This window comes from Bos grunniens, chromosome 27, assembly GCF_055505025.1.
Source record: "Bos grunniens cultivar Pamir isolate PY7600 chromosome 27, Bosgru_T2T1.0, whole genome shotgun sequence".
Classification (NCBI taxonomy): Eukaryota; Metazoa; Chordata; class Mammalia; order Artiodactyla; family Bovidae; genus Bos; species Bos grunniens.
Window position 1 is genome coordinate 13,045,937 of NC_141191.1, and position 15,314 is coordinate 13,061,250.

A 15,314-nucleotide genomic window follows, 5' to 3' on the forward strand; every position below is an offset into this window, starting at 1 on the left:
AGTGGTTTTGGAGCCCAAAAAAATAAAGTCTGACACTGTTTCCACTGTTTCCCCATCTATTTCCCATGAAGTGATGGGACCAGATGCCATGATCTTTGTTTTCTGAATGTTGAGCTTTAAGCCAACTTTTTCACTCTCCTCTTTCACTTTCCTCAAGAGGCTTTTGAGTTCCTCTTCACTTTCTGCCATAAGGGTGGTGTCATATGCATATCTGAGGTTATTAATCAAATGGGTAAATGAATCTTATGTACCTTATAATTTTTTTTAACTCTTTTTCCTCTCTATACCTTTCCATCCCCACTAATGGTGCCTCACCCTAGGCTTTTGGCATCTACTGTGAGGACTGCTGATGACACCAGCATCCTGAATGAGCAGTTGGTGCATCTGCACAGGACCTCGTGCACAGAAAGCCCTGCATTGGGGTTAATGCTGAGATCCTGTCTTAAAATTCTTAATTTCATCTTGAGTTTGTGTTTCATGGTGAAGTCTGAAGAGATAACGGAGCACAGGCAAGGTAATTAAAAGAAAATTATGACTTATCAAAAGGAAAACTGAAGGAAAAAGTTACACTTTAGTGCACTTCAAGGCACTTTTATCCTGCTTTTTGAGCAAGACACCCTGCCTTCTCATCTTGTACTGAGCTCTTGGTATAGTTTGCCCTGACTCACGGGTAAGCTTGTCACTCCTTGCCTCCATTCTGGCCTCCCAGTTCCTTGGTCCATGTGTATGTTGAGCATCACATCAACGGAAGCAGCCTCATGAACTGTGCACTCCAACCTCTGCCCACCCGCTTAACACTGTTAGACATCATTCCTCTGCTTACAGCAGACAATCCCTTGTTTCTCAGATCATCTGCAGTTTTGATCTCTGGTAGCCTCGGCCCTTATGGCAGAAAGTGAAGAGGAACTAAAAAGCCTCTTGATGAAAGTGAAAGTGGAGAGTGAAAAAGTTGGCTTAAAGCTCAACATTCAGAAAACGAAGATCATGGCATCCGGTCCCATCACTTCATGGGAAATAGATGGGGAAACAGTGAAAACAGTGTCAGACTTTATTTTTTTGGGCTCCAAAACCACTGCAGATGGTGACTGCAGCCATGAAATTAAAGACGCTTACTCCTTGAAAGGAAACTTATGACCAACCTAGATAGCATATTCAAGAGCAGAGACATTACTTTGCCAACAAAGGTCCATCTAGTCAAGGCTATGGTTTTTCCTGTGGTCATGTATGGATGTGAGAGTTGGACTGTGAAGGCTGAGTGCTGAAGAATTGATGCTGTTGAACTGTGGTGTTGGAGAAGACTCTTGAGAGTCCCTTGGACTGCAAGCAGATCCAACCAGTCCATTCTGAAGGAGATCAGCCCTGGGATTTTTTGGAAGGAATGATGCTAAAGCTGAAACTCCAGTCCTTTGGCCACCTCATGCGAAGAGTTGACTCACTGGAAAAGACTCTGATGCTGGGAGGGATTGGGGGCAGGAGGAAAAGGGACGACAGAGGATGAGATGGCTGGATGGCATCACTGACTGCATGGACGTGAGTCTGGGTGAACTCCGGGAGTTGGTGATGGACAGGGAGGCCTGGCGTGCTGTGATTCATGGGGTCGCAAAGAGTCTGACATGACTGAGCGACTGAACTGAACTGAACTGAGCCTCGGCCTGCAGTGGCTTGAAGCACGATTTCAGAGACTGAAGTTAGGCTCCTGCAGTTGAGCTCCAAATCCTAGCCCCCAGGCCAGTAGGGACCATGGCCAGTGTCAGCCACCAGGCCAGCTAAGACCGTGGTCCGTTAGCTTCATAGAAATCAATTCCCATAAAGAGACAGAAAGTAGTCAAACAAGTAAAGTATTTATTAGGAGGAAAAAAAAAAAAAGTATGTGTGGGTAGACAGACGGGGCAGGCTCAGAAAAAATTTGCTCCCTTGCGGTTGTTTGAATCACTTATATGGAGCATTTCTTCCAGGCTTCTTTTTGGCCAGTCATCTTATTTGCCTGGTTCTGAGTCTGTATTTGGCTTGTCTCAGGCTCCTCCCCCATGTGTGTTCAGCTCTTAGCCAAAGATGGATTCTAGCCAAGAGGCCTATGGGTAAGTTGACATCACCTTACTATGGGGTGGCGACCCCTCCCTTTTGACCTCTGAGAAACTTCTCTCCAAATGTGTACTTGGGAATGTCTCCTTGACCTCAAGAATGAGAAATATGCAGTCTTTTATCTGGGCAGAGACTAGCTTTCTCTGCTGTTGTCTTCATCTTGGACTAACCGTCCATGGGCAAAAACTCTAGCTCTTCAGCCTTCACCTGTCTCCTTCCTCGGTTTCTCTCACCATGCCCCTGCTTATCTATTTTTATAACTAGATTTTATAACTAGAAAGGGATAGATTTCTATCCCTTTCCTTGAAGCCACCTCTTTCTACCTATTAAAAAAAATCCTCTTTAACCTGGAGCTCCTTGCTAAAATCCTACTTTCGCACTAGTATATCCAGTGCCTCTTGCATTTTTCTTGCTTTCCTTATATGCCTTCCCTCTGTGGTGTTTATTTAATGACTTGCCTCCCTTGTGTATATACGCCTTAGTCCTCAAATTCAGAATCCGTATATGATAATTACATGTCCAGTTCTAGAAAAATGCTTTAAAGTGCAGTGGAGTTAAGGGTAGCATCTTGGACTCTACTTCTTCTTCATTAATAGTTAATGACGTTTCATTGCTGAATAAAGAAAGCCCAACACTTTTATATGGCTCAAAAAATACATACCGTTGTAAAATACTGAAAAGACAGAAATAGATTGATTTTTTACTGTAAATCCTACTTTCATTTGTTGCCATAAAATGGCTATGTTGATTGTTATTTTTCATCTAATGATAATCTGATTACCCCTTTTAAATACATACTTTTTTCAAAATGACACAGCTGAAGATTTGAGTGACACAAAGTTCTATATTTCTGTGTCAAAATCCCAACATACCTTTGTGAAAGAGTTTGTTTTAATGTATTATCTATATACTTATAAATATTTTAATTTTTATACTGTACATTATTTTTTTGTATTTAAAAGATAATTATTTTTGATAAGAGTTCCCTGAATAACTAGACTCAGAATAATTTTTTTGGTACAAGAGATATATTTGCAAAGATCCATTGCTATTACAGCTGTTTTGTCAAGAGTTGTGATTAAATAGCTATTAAATCAAATAGCCTTGATACATAGGTGCCTGTAACATTTCCTAAGAAACATGATATAATATACTTGAGTTTTAAAAGGTGCTTGTATTAATATATATTTTCATGAAGTCCTGGTAAAAATGTCTATTTAATCACTTGAAGTCTCCATTTTTAACTTCTCGTTTATGGCCTAAACATTTGAGGAGTTTTGAAATATGCATGCTCAGTTTTCTTGTTGCTTTAACGTGTGTGGCCATTGGGCTCTGGAAGGCAAGCAGAGCGCACTGGAACTGCGCTTCTTCCTTTGTACACATTCAAGGATCCCTCCCTTCCAACACCATTTAGACCACAGGAGGCTTAAAAGCTTTTGTGTTTTCTAAAATGTTGTTCACTACTCAATTTCTTAAAAGTTAGAAATCAAAATAAGAGTTATTTCCATTCCCCACACAATACTTTCCTTCCAGTGTTCCTGGAATAAAGTAGAATGCTTTATAATATAGTGCCAGTATTTCAGATGAAAACTAAAAGGCAGGTTGGATTTACAAGTGAGTTTATAGGATAATTGGGGCATTGATAATAATTCAGTTTTAAGGTTTATGTGAAGAAAGCAACTTGTCGGTTTGCAGATCACTTTAGTCAGGAGAATGTCGTTTGAAACTCTTGAAATTGTGTCAAGTGGATAGTTTAGTGGTGTTACCCTTATTTTTCAGAGGGGGTTCAAGAAGCCTGTAGAGCTTGCTCAAACCTAAAGTGGACAGGCTGGAATTCCAATCCAGGTCTTCTGACACAGGGTCCAGCTCTCTGTCTCTGCCATTGTTCCTCAGGGCTAACAGTTACTGGAGATGTTTTCTTCCCTTCTTCTTGTTTTCTTGCTTAACTGGCTAATTTAGCAGTGCTTCAAGAATTGATTAAAAGATGATGAGAATAAAATCTGGAAGTTTAACATATACTTAAGCTTTCTACAAGTACCATATCCTTTGCACATAATAAATGCAGATTTCCTCTCTAGGATTTTTCCAGAAGTGTATTGAAAAGATGCTTTCTGATAACAGTTTTAATTCAGTCTGAAAATAATTTCTTATATCACATTATGAGAGTCATAGTTCTGGCCTGTACATTGATAAATATCTTATTTTTAAATCTTGACAATATGAATATCTGGTGCACTCACTGTATCTAGTCTCTAACCCCCAATTCTTTTTCATTTATAAAGAGGAGATTGTAATAACTACAATAAGGAATAAATGCAATAATACATACACATATAATCACAACTCTTGACAAATAACAAATGCTGACTGAGTAAGTCCTACTTTTAAAAGCCTACTGACTACAGCAGGAAATGATGCCAGCTAACACAAGAGTCAAGATCTAATAAACACCGTATTGTGCTCCTGTTGGTTGCATCCAACTCTTCTCAGCCCTTTGGATTGTAGTCTGCTGCCTCCTCTGTCTGTGGGATTTCCCAGGCAAGAATATTGGAATGGGTTGTCATTTCCTCCTCAAAGGGCTCTTCCAGGGATCAGATCTTTATCTCCTCCACCTGTGCATTGCATCAGCCATCGGGGAAGCCTTTATTGGATGGTTTATTTAATCTTCAGTGCACACTGTTTTGTATCTGGCTTCCCATTTCTTTTTAAAACCTCTATTCAAATCAACTTACCAAATGTAAATTGAAAGTCGAACTCTATGTGAATTGCACACAATTTTTTGCTATATGAACCAAACTACCAAAAAGCTTATATTATGGGGATTAGTATCAATATATTATATATGAAAAGGATGTTCTTTCATACACTGTTAATCTATTGTCAAATTATTTTTATGGGTATTATGTCTTAAAATGATACACATTAGTGTAATGGCACTTGAAAATCAGTAACATCAAGAATTCTGTGTTAGAATCTTCTGGTAAACTGACATTGAGTTTCTTTGTACTTTCTTAGTATTTTACCCACAACTAAATAATTCATATTAATAAAATGAATATTCTTTTAAAAATAAATTTCCACATCTAAATGCATATTCTACCACATGCTTGAAAATTTTTAATTTTCTAGCTCAAAATGCTATTCATTCTTGTCTAATTATCTTTGGCTAATTAACGGTGCTGTTCCTTAATTCTTTGGTCACTGAGTATATACACTGCAACTTGAGATAACTTGTTATATTTTTGCTCAATAAGTTAAAAAGCAAAGGTGAGTTTTTTAATGAAGGATCAGGATCTTTCTGTATACTCTTATTTCTTGTCTATCAAGAAAGTGAAATTATGTATACCTTCCTAATTACCTTTTTATATCTGTGCTAACATGTTTCCTGTTTACTAGTCTGAAGATCACACTTAAAACCACTAAAAAAATTATTGTACAAATCCAACTTTGAGAGGAAAATGTGGTCCTTTTTCTTTCAGTGTTTTTGATGATTTGTTGTCTTTCAAATAACCTGAATTTATGAATGGTTGTATCTTCTGAGCTGAACTTTCTCAGATACACCTTTCTGCCCACTTCTCTCTGATGTTGAAGATGTCTGTAGTAGAAATTCCCTAAAATTTGTTGGTTCTTAAAGGATTTCTTTTCCCTAGAATCTGATCTAGCATAACTTCTTAACTTCTTAATGTCTCCTATGTCTCAACACCTAAGATCAAACTCTTCTATGAACTGATTTGTATGTTTAATAGAGAGGTTATAGAGCAAAAGCAACTTGTATATCCACTGGGCTGCTTCTAAGAACCTGAGAGAAGGAAATCTCATATTTGTTTAATGAAGCATAGGTGATTTTAACCTATTGATGAATATAGGTGGCAATTTTTGTATAGCAAAGTGATTCAGTAATACTTGTACGTATATAGTCTTTTGCATATTATTTTCCATTATGGTTTATTACAGATATTGAATATAGTTCCCTATGTCATATTTATCTTTATATAGCACAGTCCTATCTTTTAACCAGAATCTCCAGAACATCCTTGTCCATAATTTATTAACCATATTGGCTGCTATGTTGTTACTGATTCTTTTTCTAAATCATAGTAGCTCAAATTAATCTTTTGGATTTTGGTGTCTTTTAAATTGAGAAAATTTTTTCTCATTAATTCCATTACATTTCTCATCATTTCATAAATACCTCATAATTCTTGTAAAATAAATGTATAATGGAGGAGACCCATGAGTTTCCATATAATTCAAATGTGTATTTTCCACTGCATTTAACATGTGGTCTTTTTTACTGATTGTAGCTCAGTCGGTAAAGACTCTACCTGCAATGCAGGAGACCCAGGTTCGATTCCTGGGTTGGGAAGATCCCCTGGAGAAAGAAATGGCCACCGCCTCCAGTTATTCTTGCCTGGAGAATCCCATGGACAGAGGTGCCTGGAAGGCTATAGTCCATGGGGTCACAAGAGTCGGACATGACTTAGCGACTAAACCACCAACCACCACAGTTATATCTGTAGCCCCCCTGGATGGCCAAGGATTATTCAAGACTGCTAGGACTGAGATTTCTTCATCTGTAGCACTGTCTGCTTTTTTCATTCTTGTTGTTTCAGTTTCTTCTTGTTGCATGGCTCCATCTGCCTCCCAGAGTGTGCTCTCTGACTTCCAGGGATCTCAGCTTGTTGCTTCAATTAACTTTTCAATGAAACCCCGGGCAGCTTCCATTGTTCCTGCTGGTGCTCCCGCTATTTCTGCTGCTTTGAGTCACCGGGCTTGGCTCCCTTCCCCCAGCCCCTGTTTATCAGGAGTCAGCTGGTGGAACTGTTGTCTGGAGTGCTGTGGATTTCCTGCTGGTTTTAGCACTAATTCCCTACTGATCTTTTGTTACACTTTTATCTCATTTTCTACTGAGCTCTGTCTTCAGGATTCTAGCATTATTTTCTAAGACCCATTGCTAAGAGAGCCGGTTTCCCCAAAATACTTAATCTAGAATCTACTGCGGAGAAGGCAATGGCACCCCACTCCAGTACTCTTGCCTGGAAAATCCCATGGACAGAGGAACCTGGTGGGCTCCAGTCCATGGGCTCGCTGAGGGTTGGACACGACTGAGCGACTTCACTTTGATTTTCACTTTCATGCATTGGAAAAGGAAATGGCAACCCACTCCAGTGTTCTTGCCTGGAGAATCCCAGGGACGGGGAAGCCTGGTGGGCTGCCGTCTCTGGGGTCGCACAGAGTCAGACACGACTGAAGCGACTTAGCAGCAGCAGAATCTACTGAGTGACTATCTTTTTAGAATTGACCAAGAGTGAAGTCTACTGGGAAAAAATTTCTGACAAGATGTTTATAAAAATATATACTATACCTTGTTGCTGTGATGTTAGTGTTTCAATCCAACAGTTTCCCCTAGTGACGAGTTAAGCAACTGTCTCTTTTCACAGACTTTACTTTTGATAACCTTATGGTAGTTACCTTAAAGAGAATTGGTATTACTCACCAAGTACATTTTCAGAATAACTGTCCTGGTGTTTCCTTATCTGATCTAGTAATTTTTTCTGTCATTATGATTTGAGTATTATAAGGCTCTCTTCTAAAGAGTAGTGTCCACTTTCTAGATCTAAGGTAAATTTTTTGTACTGATTTTTTCCATGTGATTGTCAGCTAGGAACTGGGAGGGATTCATGCAAAGATGGGCTTAATAAGGACAGAAATGTTATGGACCATACAGAAGCAGAAGATAAGAAGAAGAGGTGCCAAGAATACACAGAAGAACTGTACAAAAAAAGATCTTCACAACCCAGATAATCATGATGGTATGATCCCTCATCTAGAGCCAGACATCCTGGAATGTGAAGTCAAGTGGGCCTTAGGAAGCATCACTACAAACAAAGCTAGTGGAGGTGATGGAATTCCAGTTGAACTATTTCAAATCTTAAAAGATGATGCTGTGAAAATGCTGCACTCAGTATGACAGCAAATTTGGAAAATGCAGCAGTGGCCACAGGACTGGAAAAGTCCATTTCATTCCAATCCCAAATTAAGGCAATGCCAAAGAATGCTCAAACTACCGCACAATTGCACTCATCTCACACGCTAGTAAAGTAATGCTCAAAATTCTCCAAGCCAGGCTTCAGCAATATGTGAACAGTGAACATCCAGATGTTCAAGCTGGTTTTCAAAAAGGCAAATGAACCAGAGATCAAGTTGCCAACATCTGCTGGATCATCAAAAAAGCAAGAGAGTTCTAGAAAAAACATTTATTTCTGCTTTATTGACTATGCCAAAGCCTTTGACTGTGTGGATCACAATAAACTGGAAAATTCTGAAAGAGATGGGAATACCAGACCACCTGACCTGCCTCCTGAGAAATCTATGTGCAGGTCAGGAAGCAACAGTTAGAACTGGACATGGAACAACAGACTGGTTCCAAATCGGGAAAGGAGCTATATATTGTCACTCTGCTTATTTAACTTATATGCACAGTACATCATGAGAAATGCTGAGCTGGAAGAAGCACAAGCTGGAATAAAGATTGCTGAGAGAAATATCAATAACCTCGGATATGCAGATGACACCACTCTTATGACAGAAAGTGAAGAACTAAAGAGCCTCTTGATGAAAGTGAAAGAGAGTGAAAAAGTTGGCTTAAAGCTCAACATTCAGAAAACGAAGATATGGCATCTGATCCCATCACTTCATGGCAAATAGATGGGGAAACAGTGGAAACAGTGGCAGACTTTATTTTTTGGGGCTCCAAAATCACTGCAGATGGTGACTGCAATCATGAAATTAAAAGACGCTTACTCCTTGGAAGGAAAGTTATGACCAACCTAGACAGCATATTAAGAAGCAGAGACATTCCTTTGCCAACAAAGGTCCATCTAGTCAAGGCTATGGTTTTCCTGGTAGTCATCTATGGATGTGACAACTGGACTATAAAGAAAACTGAGGGCCGGGGAATTGATGCTTTTGAACTGTGATGTTGGAGAAGACTGTTGAGAGTCCCTTGGACTGCAAGGAGATCCAACCAGTCCATCCTAAAGGAATTCAGTCCTGAATATTCATTGTAAGGAATGATGTTGAAGCTGAAATGACAATACTTTGGCCACTGATACGAAGAACTGACTCACTGGAAAAGCCCCTGATTTTGGGAAACATTAAAGGCAGGAGGAGAAGGGGGCGACAGAGGATGAGATGGTTGGATGGCATCACCGACTCAATGGACAGAAGTTTGAGTGAACTCCAGGAGTTGGTGATGGACAGGGAGGTCTGGGGTGCTACAGTCCATGGGGTCGCAAAGAGTCGGACATAACTGAGCAACTGAACTGAACTGAACTGAACCTCCAGCACTCAAACTTCTTAGATGTCAATATTAAATTTCATATTAACTCTTAATGTGTTTTCCTGGTACTTCCATGAAACTTACAAGGTCTGAAATCTTCCTAAGGGAAAGAGACTTTTCTGTCTCGTAAGATAATAATTTCTTCAAAAAACCCATAAGTAGTCTACCTTAAACTTGATAAATGTACTAACTTGTGGCCCCAAATGTACTGATGTTTTAATAATTTGTGTTAGGTATAGCCAATGTGAAACAAGGGAATGTAAGTATACTAGTTGAAGCTGTAAAGAATCCAAGTATAATAGAAATAACATGAGTTTTGGAAGTAGGTGTTTTTGTGTTTGGTGGTGTGTGTGCTTATTCATGTCTGACTCTTTGGGACCCCATGGACTGTAGCCCACCAGGCTCTCCTGTCCATGAAACTTTTCAGGCAAGAATACTGGAGCAGGTTGCCATTTTCCTCTCCAATACTTCCTCAAATCCTTAAAAAATCCTCCCAAGAAACACAAATAACACTTTTATCCCACATAAAAGATTTTTTTAAAAGCAATGTATCAGACATGCCTTAGCTCTATAATCTCAATTAAGTTTGTAATAATTGTGGTTTGAAGCACATCAATGATTTTCAAAGGTTTTTGTTTTAATAGCAGAATTTTGAAAAAATAAACTTCATGTCTTTGTCTTACAATAAGAATCGTCAGAGCTACTCTGGTTCGGGTGAAGGTGGGGGACACAGAGTTCTGAATGGTGTTCCTTCAAGTCCTCCCACAAGGTTGCTCTGAGAAGCGTTTCCACTTTTCCAAGCTTCTGTAGAGCAGTCTGAAAGCCTCTGGACTGGATACTGTCCCATGTATGAGTCTTTGAACCCAGCACATCATGCTCCTGTGTATGCTTTGTCACTGTGCTTCCCTCCTTAAGACCAAGATCCATCGCGTGACTTTAGACCTCTCCCCGCTCCCTCTCTGAAATAGAGTAGTGATGACAGAGGCTCAGAGCTGTTCCTGCTTCACCCTGTCCCCACTTCCACCTCCTCCTAAGCCCTCAGTCTCATCACCACCAGGAGCTTTTATTATCCCACAAAAGATGCCATTGAGTGCTCGGCACTGTCAAAATCAGTCACGAAAATGCCCTACACCCACCCAAGTCTCGTCACCTTTCCACTGTGCCCTCTGGAGTTCTTACTCCAGCTGCCTCGCTCATCTCTCTCTTCTTTGAATAGTCATATAAAATCCTAAACCTACAGTTATACATTTTGACAAGTCCCAGGCAATGAAACAGGAATCTTTCCTTTCTTTAAAATTGTGGCATCTTGGCTCAAATGACTCTGAATCTGTTTGGCAGACCTTCTTTATTTTCCTTGCATTTGTCACTCTCATTCTTCTGAATATTCTATACCTTCTTCTTTCCACATCCATCTCTAACATGCCCTTCCCCATCTACACGTCCACTGATGTTGGTTCTGTGTGAGAGAAGAACTTCCCCATCTTTTCATCAACACATTCCTATCTGCTTCATTTTCTTCCCGCCTCTAGTTCTACAGATGAGCCCCACCTTCCTTTATCCATTAGATCTCAGTTCTACTTTGATCCACAGATTCTTCTGTCTAGGTACCTCCCTTCTATAGCATTATTTCAATTCTTCATTCCATTGATTCATTCCCACCAACTTGGAACACTAATGAAATCTCCTATTTTAAATAAACTTTTCATTGGTCCCATGTCCCTTTCTGAATATTGCTTCATTTCTTTGCTGCCAGATGACATTGGAACTGGTTTTAAATGTTGTCTATACTCTGTGTCACTCCTTTTAAGCAGCTCTTACAGTCATTCCATCAAAATTGCTAGTGTTCTGTGAGGTCACTAATGACTTCAGCTTTCGCTAATTGCATGGATGATTTTCTCCCCTTATCTCATATGCCATTTCGCTCACTTCCCCCCCTTTGAAGCAGGTTTTCTCTCTTTTGGCTTCTGATATTCCATTGCCGTCTTTACTTCTCTTCCCTCGCAGGCTGTTTTTATTCTTTGCTAGTCTCTTCTTATCCTCTTACCTTCTGAACATGAAGTATTTTCCTTGTAACTCTTGTTCATTGCCACCTAAGGAACTCCTGTGTGAGCTCATTCAACTTCTTGCCTTTGAATACCATCTTTCAAACTTCTATCTCCAAATTGCTCTGTCCCCTGAACCCTAGACTAATTTATCCAGTTGTACTTGGATTTTTAGTAGACAACTAGAAGGTAACGTATATAAACTAAACTCCTGTCTTCACCTGATTCACAAAAACCTGATCCACACCAATCTTCCTCCATCTTCATAAATGGCAACTTTATAGTTGGGCCAAAATTCTTGAAGTCAGTTTTGGCTCATCTTTCTCTAGTATCCCATATCTAGTGAAGTGAAAGTTGCTCAGTCGTGTCCAACTCTTTGCGACCCCCTGGACTTTACAGTCTATGGAATTCTCCAGCCCAGAATACTGGAGTGGGTGTCTTTTCCTTCTCCAGGAGATCTTCCCAACCCAGGGGCCGAACCCAGGTTTCCCGCATTGCAGGTGTACCATCTGGATTCATTACCAGGTGAGCTGCTGGGGCCAGCGCAGCAGGTAGGGATCAAAAGTGGTTGACACATAGTTTAGAGACAGAATTAAAATTTTAAAGATGGGACTGGAGGACTCAAGACCTCTAGGATCAAGAGCCCTGTTCCTCGGAGCCACATCACTTTTATTTAGGGTCTTGGCGTGCAGAAAGCATCTGTTGTGCTGTGATAAAATCAGCCCCCTGTGTCCCGGTCACATCTCCCATTTTATTGATTACTTTGAACTATCTTCATTACTTTCTTATACAAAGGGTGTCACCCAGATGAAGCGATAAACCCACATATGCCTTGGGAAAATATCTTGGTATGTACATAAGCGGGTATTCTGAACTTGTGCTGACCTGGTGTTCCAAGGTCTACACTGTGTTTTTCCTTAGCTCAGCAGGGCATGATGACCACAACTAATCAACCTGATGTACTTTTGTTTAGATGATGCTGCATTGCTATATTTTGCTTTATTCTTTCCCCATTGTGTTTTACCCATGGCTTACCTGGAGCAGCAGGCGGCTGATTATTAACCCCTGCACTGAGCCACCAGGGAAGCCCAAGAATACTGGAGTGGGTAGCCTGTCCCTTCTCTAGGGGATCTTCCAGACCCAGGAATTGAACCAGGGTCTCCTTCATTGCAGGCAGATTCTTTACCAACTGAGCTATCAGGGAAGCCCTATCCCATATCTAATCCACCCATACATCATGTTCACTTTGAATTCAAACCATATTCAGAATCCCATCACATTTCCACATCTAACAAAAAATCTTGTGGTCAACCCACCATAGAAATTGTACCTGGGCTATTTCAGTGTTTTTCTTGAACTAATCTGCTTCCACTATGCTACCATAGCGTGTGTATGGTAGCACTCACCAATCAGTGATTCTGATGACATTTGAGTTAGGAATTGATACACATCTAGTTAAAAAAAAAAAGCCTTGAATGGCTTCCCATTTCACTAACAACAAAAATTAAAATTAGTAGAATGAGCAGCTATTATGGTGCTTATCTAATTTATCATCCCCAAATGAAGACCTTCTTCATACTGAAAAGGAGCACTTTGAACAATCAGTCCCAGACAACATGCGTAAACAGACACAATCCCAGACAAAGCAGAAGTGTTTTCCTCCTACTCTCCCACCTGGAAGCCCCTTCACAATCTACCCCTGCCCCCTGCAATGAACTTGACTTCATCACCTGCCCCCTCCCTTGCAAATATCTCTCACTACATACGTCTTTTCTTGCACATCCTAAAAGCTGTCAGATTTCCTCCTGCATCAAGGTTCTTTGCCCAGGCAGATGTTTTTGCATGTAATACCTACCCTTCCTTCTCCTATCCTCAGAAATCACTCCGTACTTTTCCTTTGTTTCTGCTCCAGTGTCGCCTGACCAGAGAGGCCTTCATGGAGATTTCAGCAAAGAGCACCTTTATCTCACACCTGTTATGTTCCTGTTCTTCTATCATCCTTCATGTTTTTCCCCATATTGTTTATCAGCATCTGATACTTTCAGTGGATACGTTCACTATTCCTTGTCCACTAGAATACAAGTTAGGAAAGTACAGAAGCTTTTTCTTCTCTCCCGGTATAATGATAGTAGAATATGTTCCGAAACAAAGGAGTTGCTCAATTAAAATTGATTAATTAATGAATAAAAATATTTGCTTTACACTAAATTGTTTCTGATCTCTTAGCTTGTCTGGCATTGATTAGACACTAAAAAGTCAACTTATATGCACTAATCCACATAATTCTTTCATGCACAGAAAGCCAATATAATTTTATAATGTAGAAGATTTTCTTGTTCCCTTTTTTGACTGATATGTATCTATGCACAAATCTTATGTGTGTATCTATAGATATCTTAATGTGTGTATACAGATTTGCACACTTATTCTTTGAAATATGTTCTTTATATTATATTAGTAATTTTCAAAGTATTAAGTTTGTATTTTACATTTATAATTATATTGCACACTTTGCAAAACACCAAACTAGCATGCTGTCTGTTGCTCTGAGATGTCAAGTAATTCTAGATCCAAATATACTCATTGATTAATTGATAGAACAAACGCATACTACACATTCACATCCCAGTTAAGATCGGTTTTAGTTCAGAAAGATTATTTCATGAATATTAATTAGAGTAAGAAAACAGAAGTCTCTATTGATTGAAGGAAACAAAAGGTCTAATTTCAAACTTATATAGAACCTTTTTAACTTCATTTCTCTACTCATGGCCTCAAAACACTATTTCTGTCAGCCCATTAAGGAAACCTATTTTCATCATCATGTATTCTGGAAGATACTTTATCTTGGGTGAAATCAAGAAATCGTTTGTGGTTTCTATTGTTTCATCATATGGCTACATATTAACTCAAACTTCATCTTTCTAAAGTGTTTTATTGGTTTCCTCTTCAGCCTTATTTACATGATTGATTTTCCATTTATGGCATGTCCAGTTTTGTCCAATTAAGTCCAATTTAGATTAGCTCTTTACAAATCAATTCATTTCTATAAACCCATTAATATTTCACATTATCAAAAGCATATTCTTCATGAATATATATCTTAATCCCCTACTTCAGTAACATAAATAGATTATTAGACAACTCTGAAACTTTCGGTTTGTAACATTGGCATACATTTTTAAAATACTTGAACTTCCAGTTGACTCAACTTTATCTAGTAACAAAAGCTGTTTCATCCCCATAAGCAATTGAATTGGTGATAGATTTAACATTTAATATCAACTAGAAATAGTTTGACAGATATGACAAACTGCAGTATAGTATCAGTTCAGTTCAGTCGCTCAGTCATGTCCAACTCTTTGTAACCCCATGGACTGCAGCAAGCCAGGCTTCCCTGTCCATCACCAACTCCAAGAGCTTGCTCAAACTCATGTCCATCGAGTCAGTGATGCCATCCAATCATCTCATCCTCTGTCGTCCCCTTCTCCTCCTGCCTTCAATTGTTCCCAGCATCTGGGTATTTTCTAGTGAGTCAGTATAGTATCTTAAGTAATATATCAAGTTAAACGAAGCAGATTAAAAAAAATCAGCAAGAGTTTCTAGGTTCAAAACTAGTTAACAGTAACTTTGGAATTCAAGTTTTGCATTCATGGGCTGTCTGAAAGCAAAGTTACCATACTTGAAAAAAACTTGTAACAGCAAGCAAATAGAGTTATTTTATTCAGGCAAAAAAATAAAAACTGAAAACTAGAGTTAACAATAATATGGCACTATTGTCAAACTTACACCAATTATTTATAATTCAGTACTTTTAATTTATGAAAACAAAATATGTATACAATAAA

At 39.1% G+C, this 15,314-nt stretch overlaps 1 protein-coding gene across 1 annotated transcript in view; it reads left to right on the forward strand.

Annotated features, from left to right (window-relative positions):
• The window catches only part of TENM3 (teneurin transmembrane protein 3), a 2,452,009-nt gene that overhangs the window by 23,192 nt on the left and 2,413,503 nt on the right, over positions 1–15,314 (forward strand). The gene's annotated exons all lie outside the window — the stretch shown is intronic.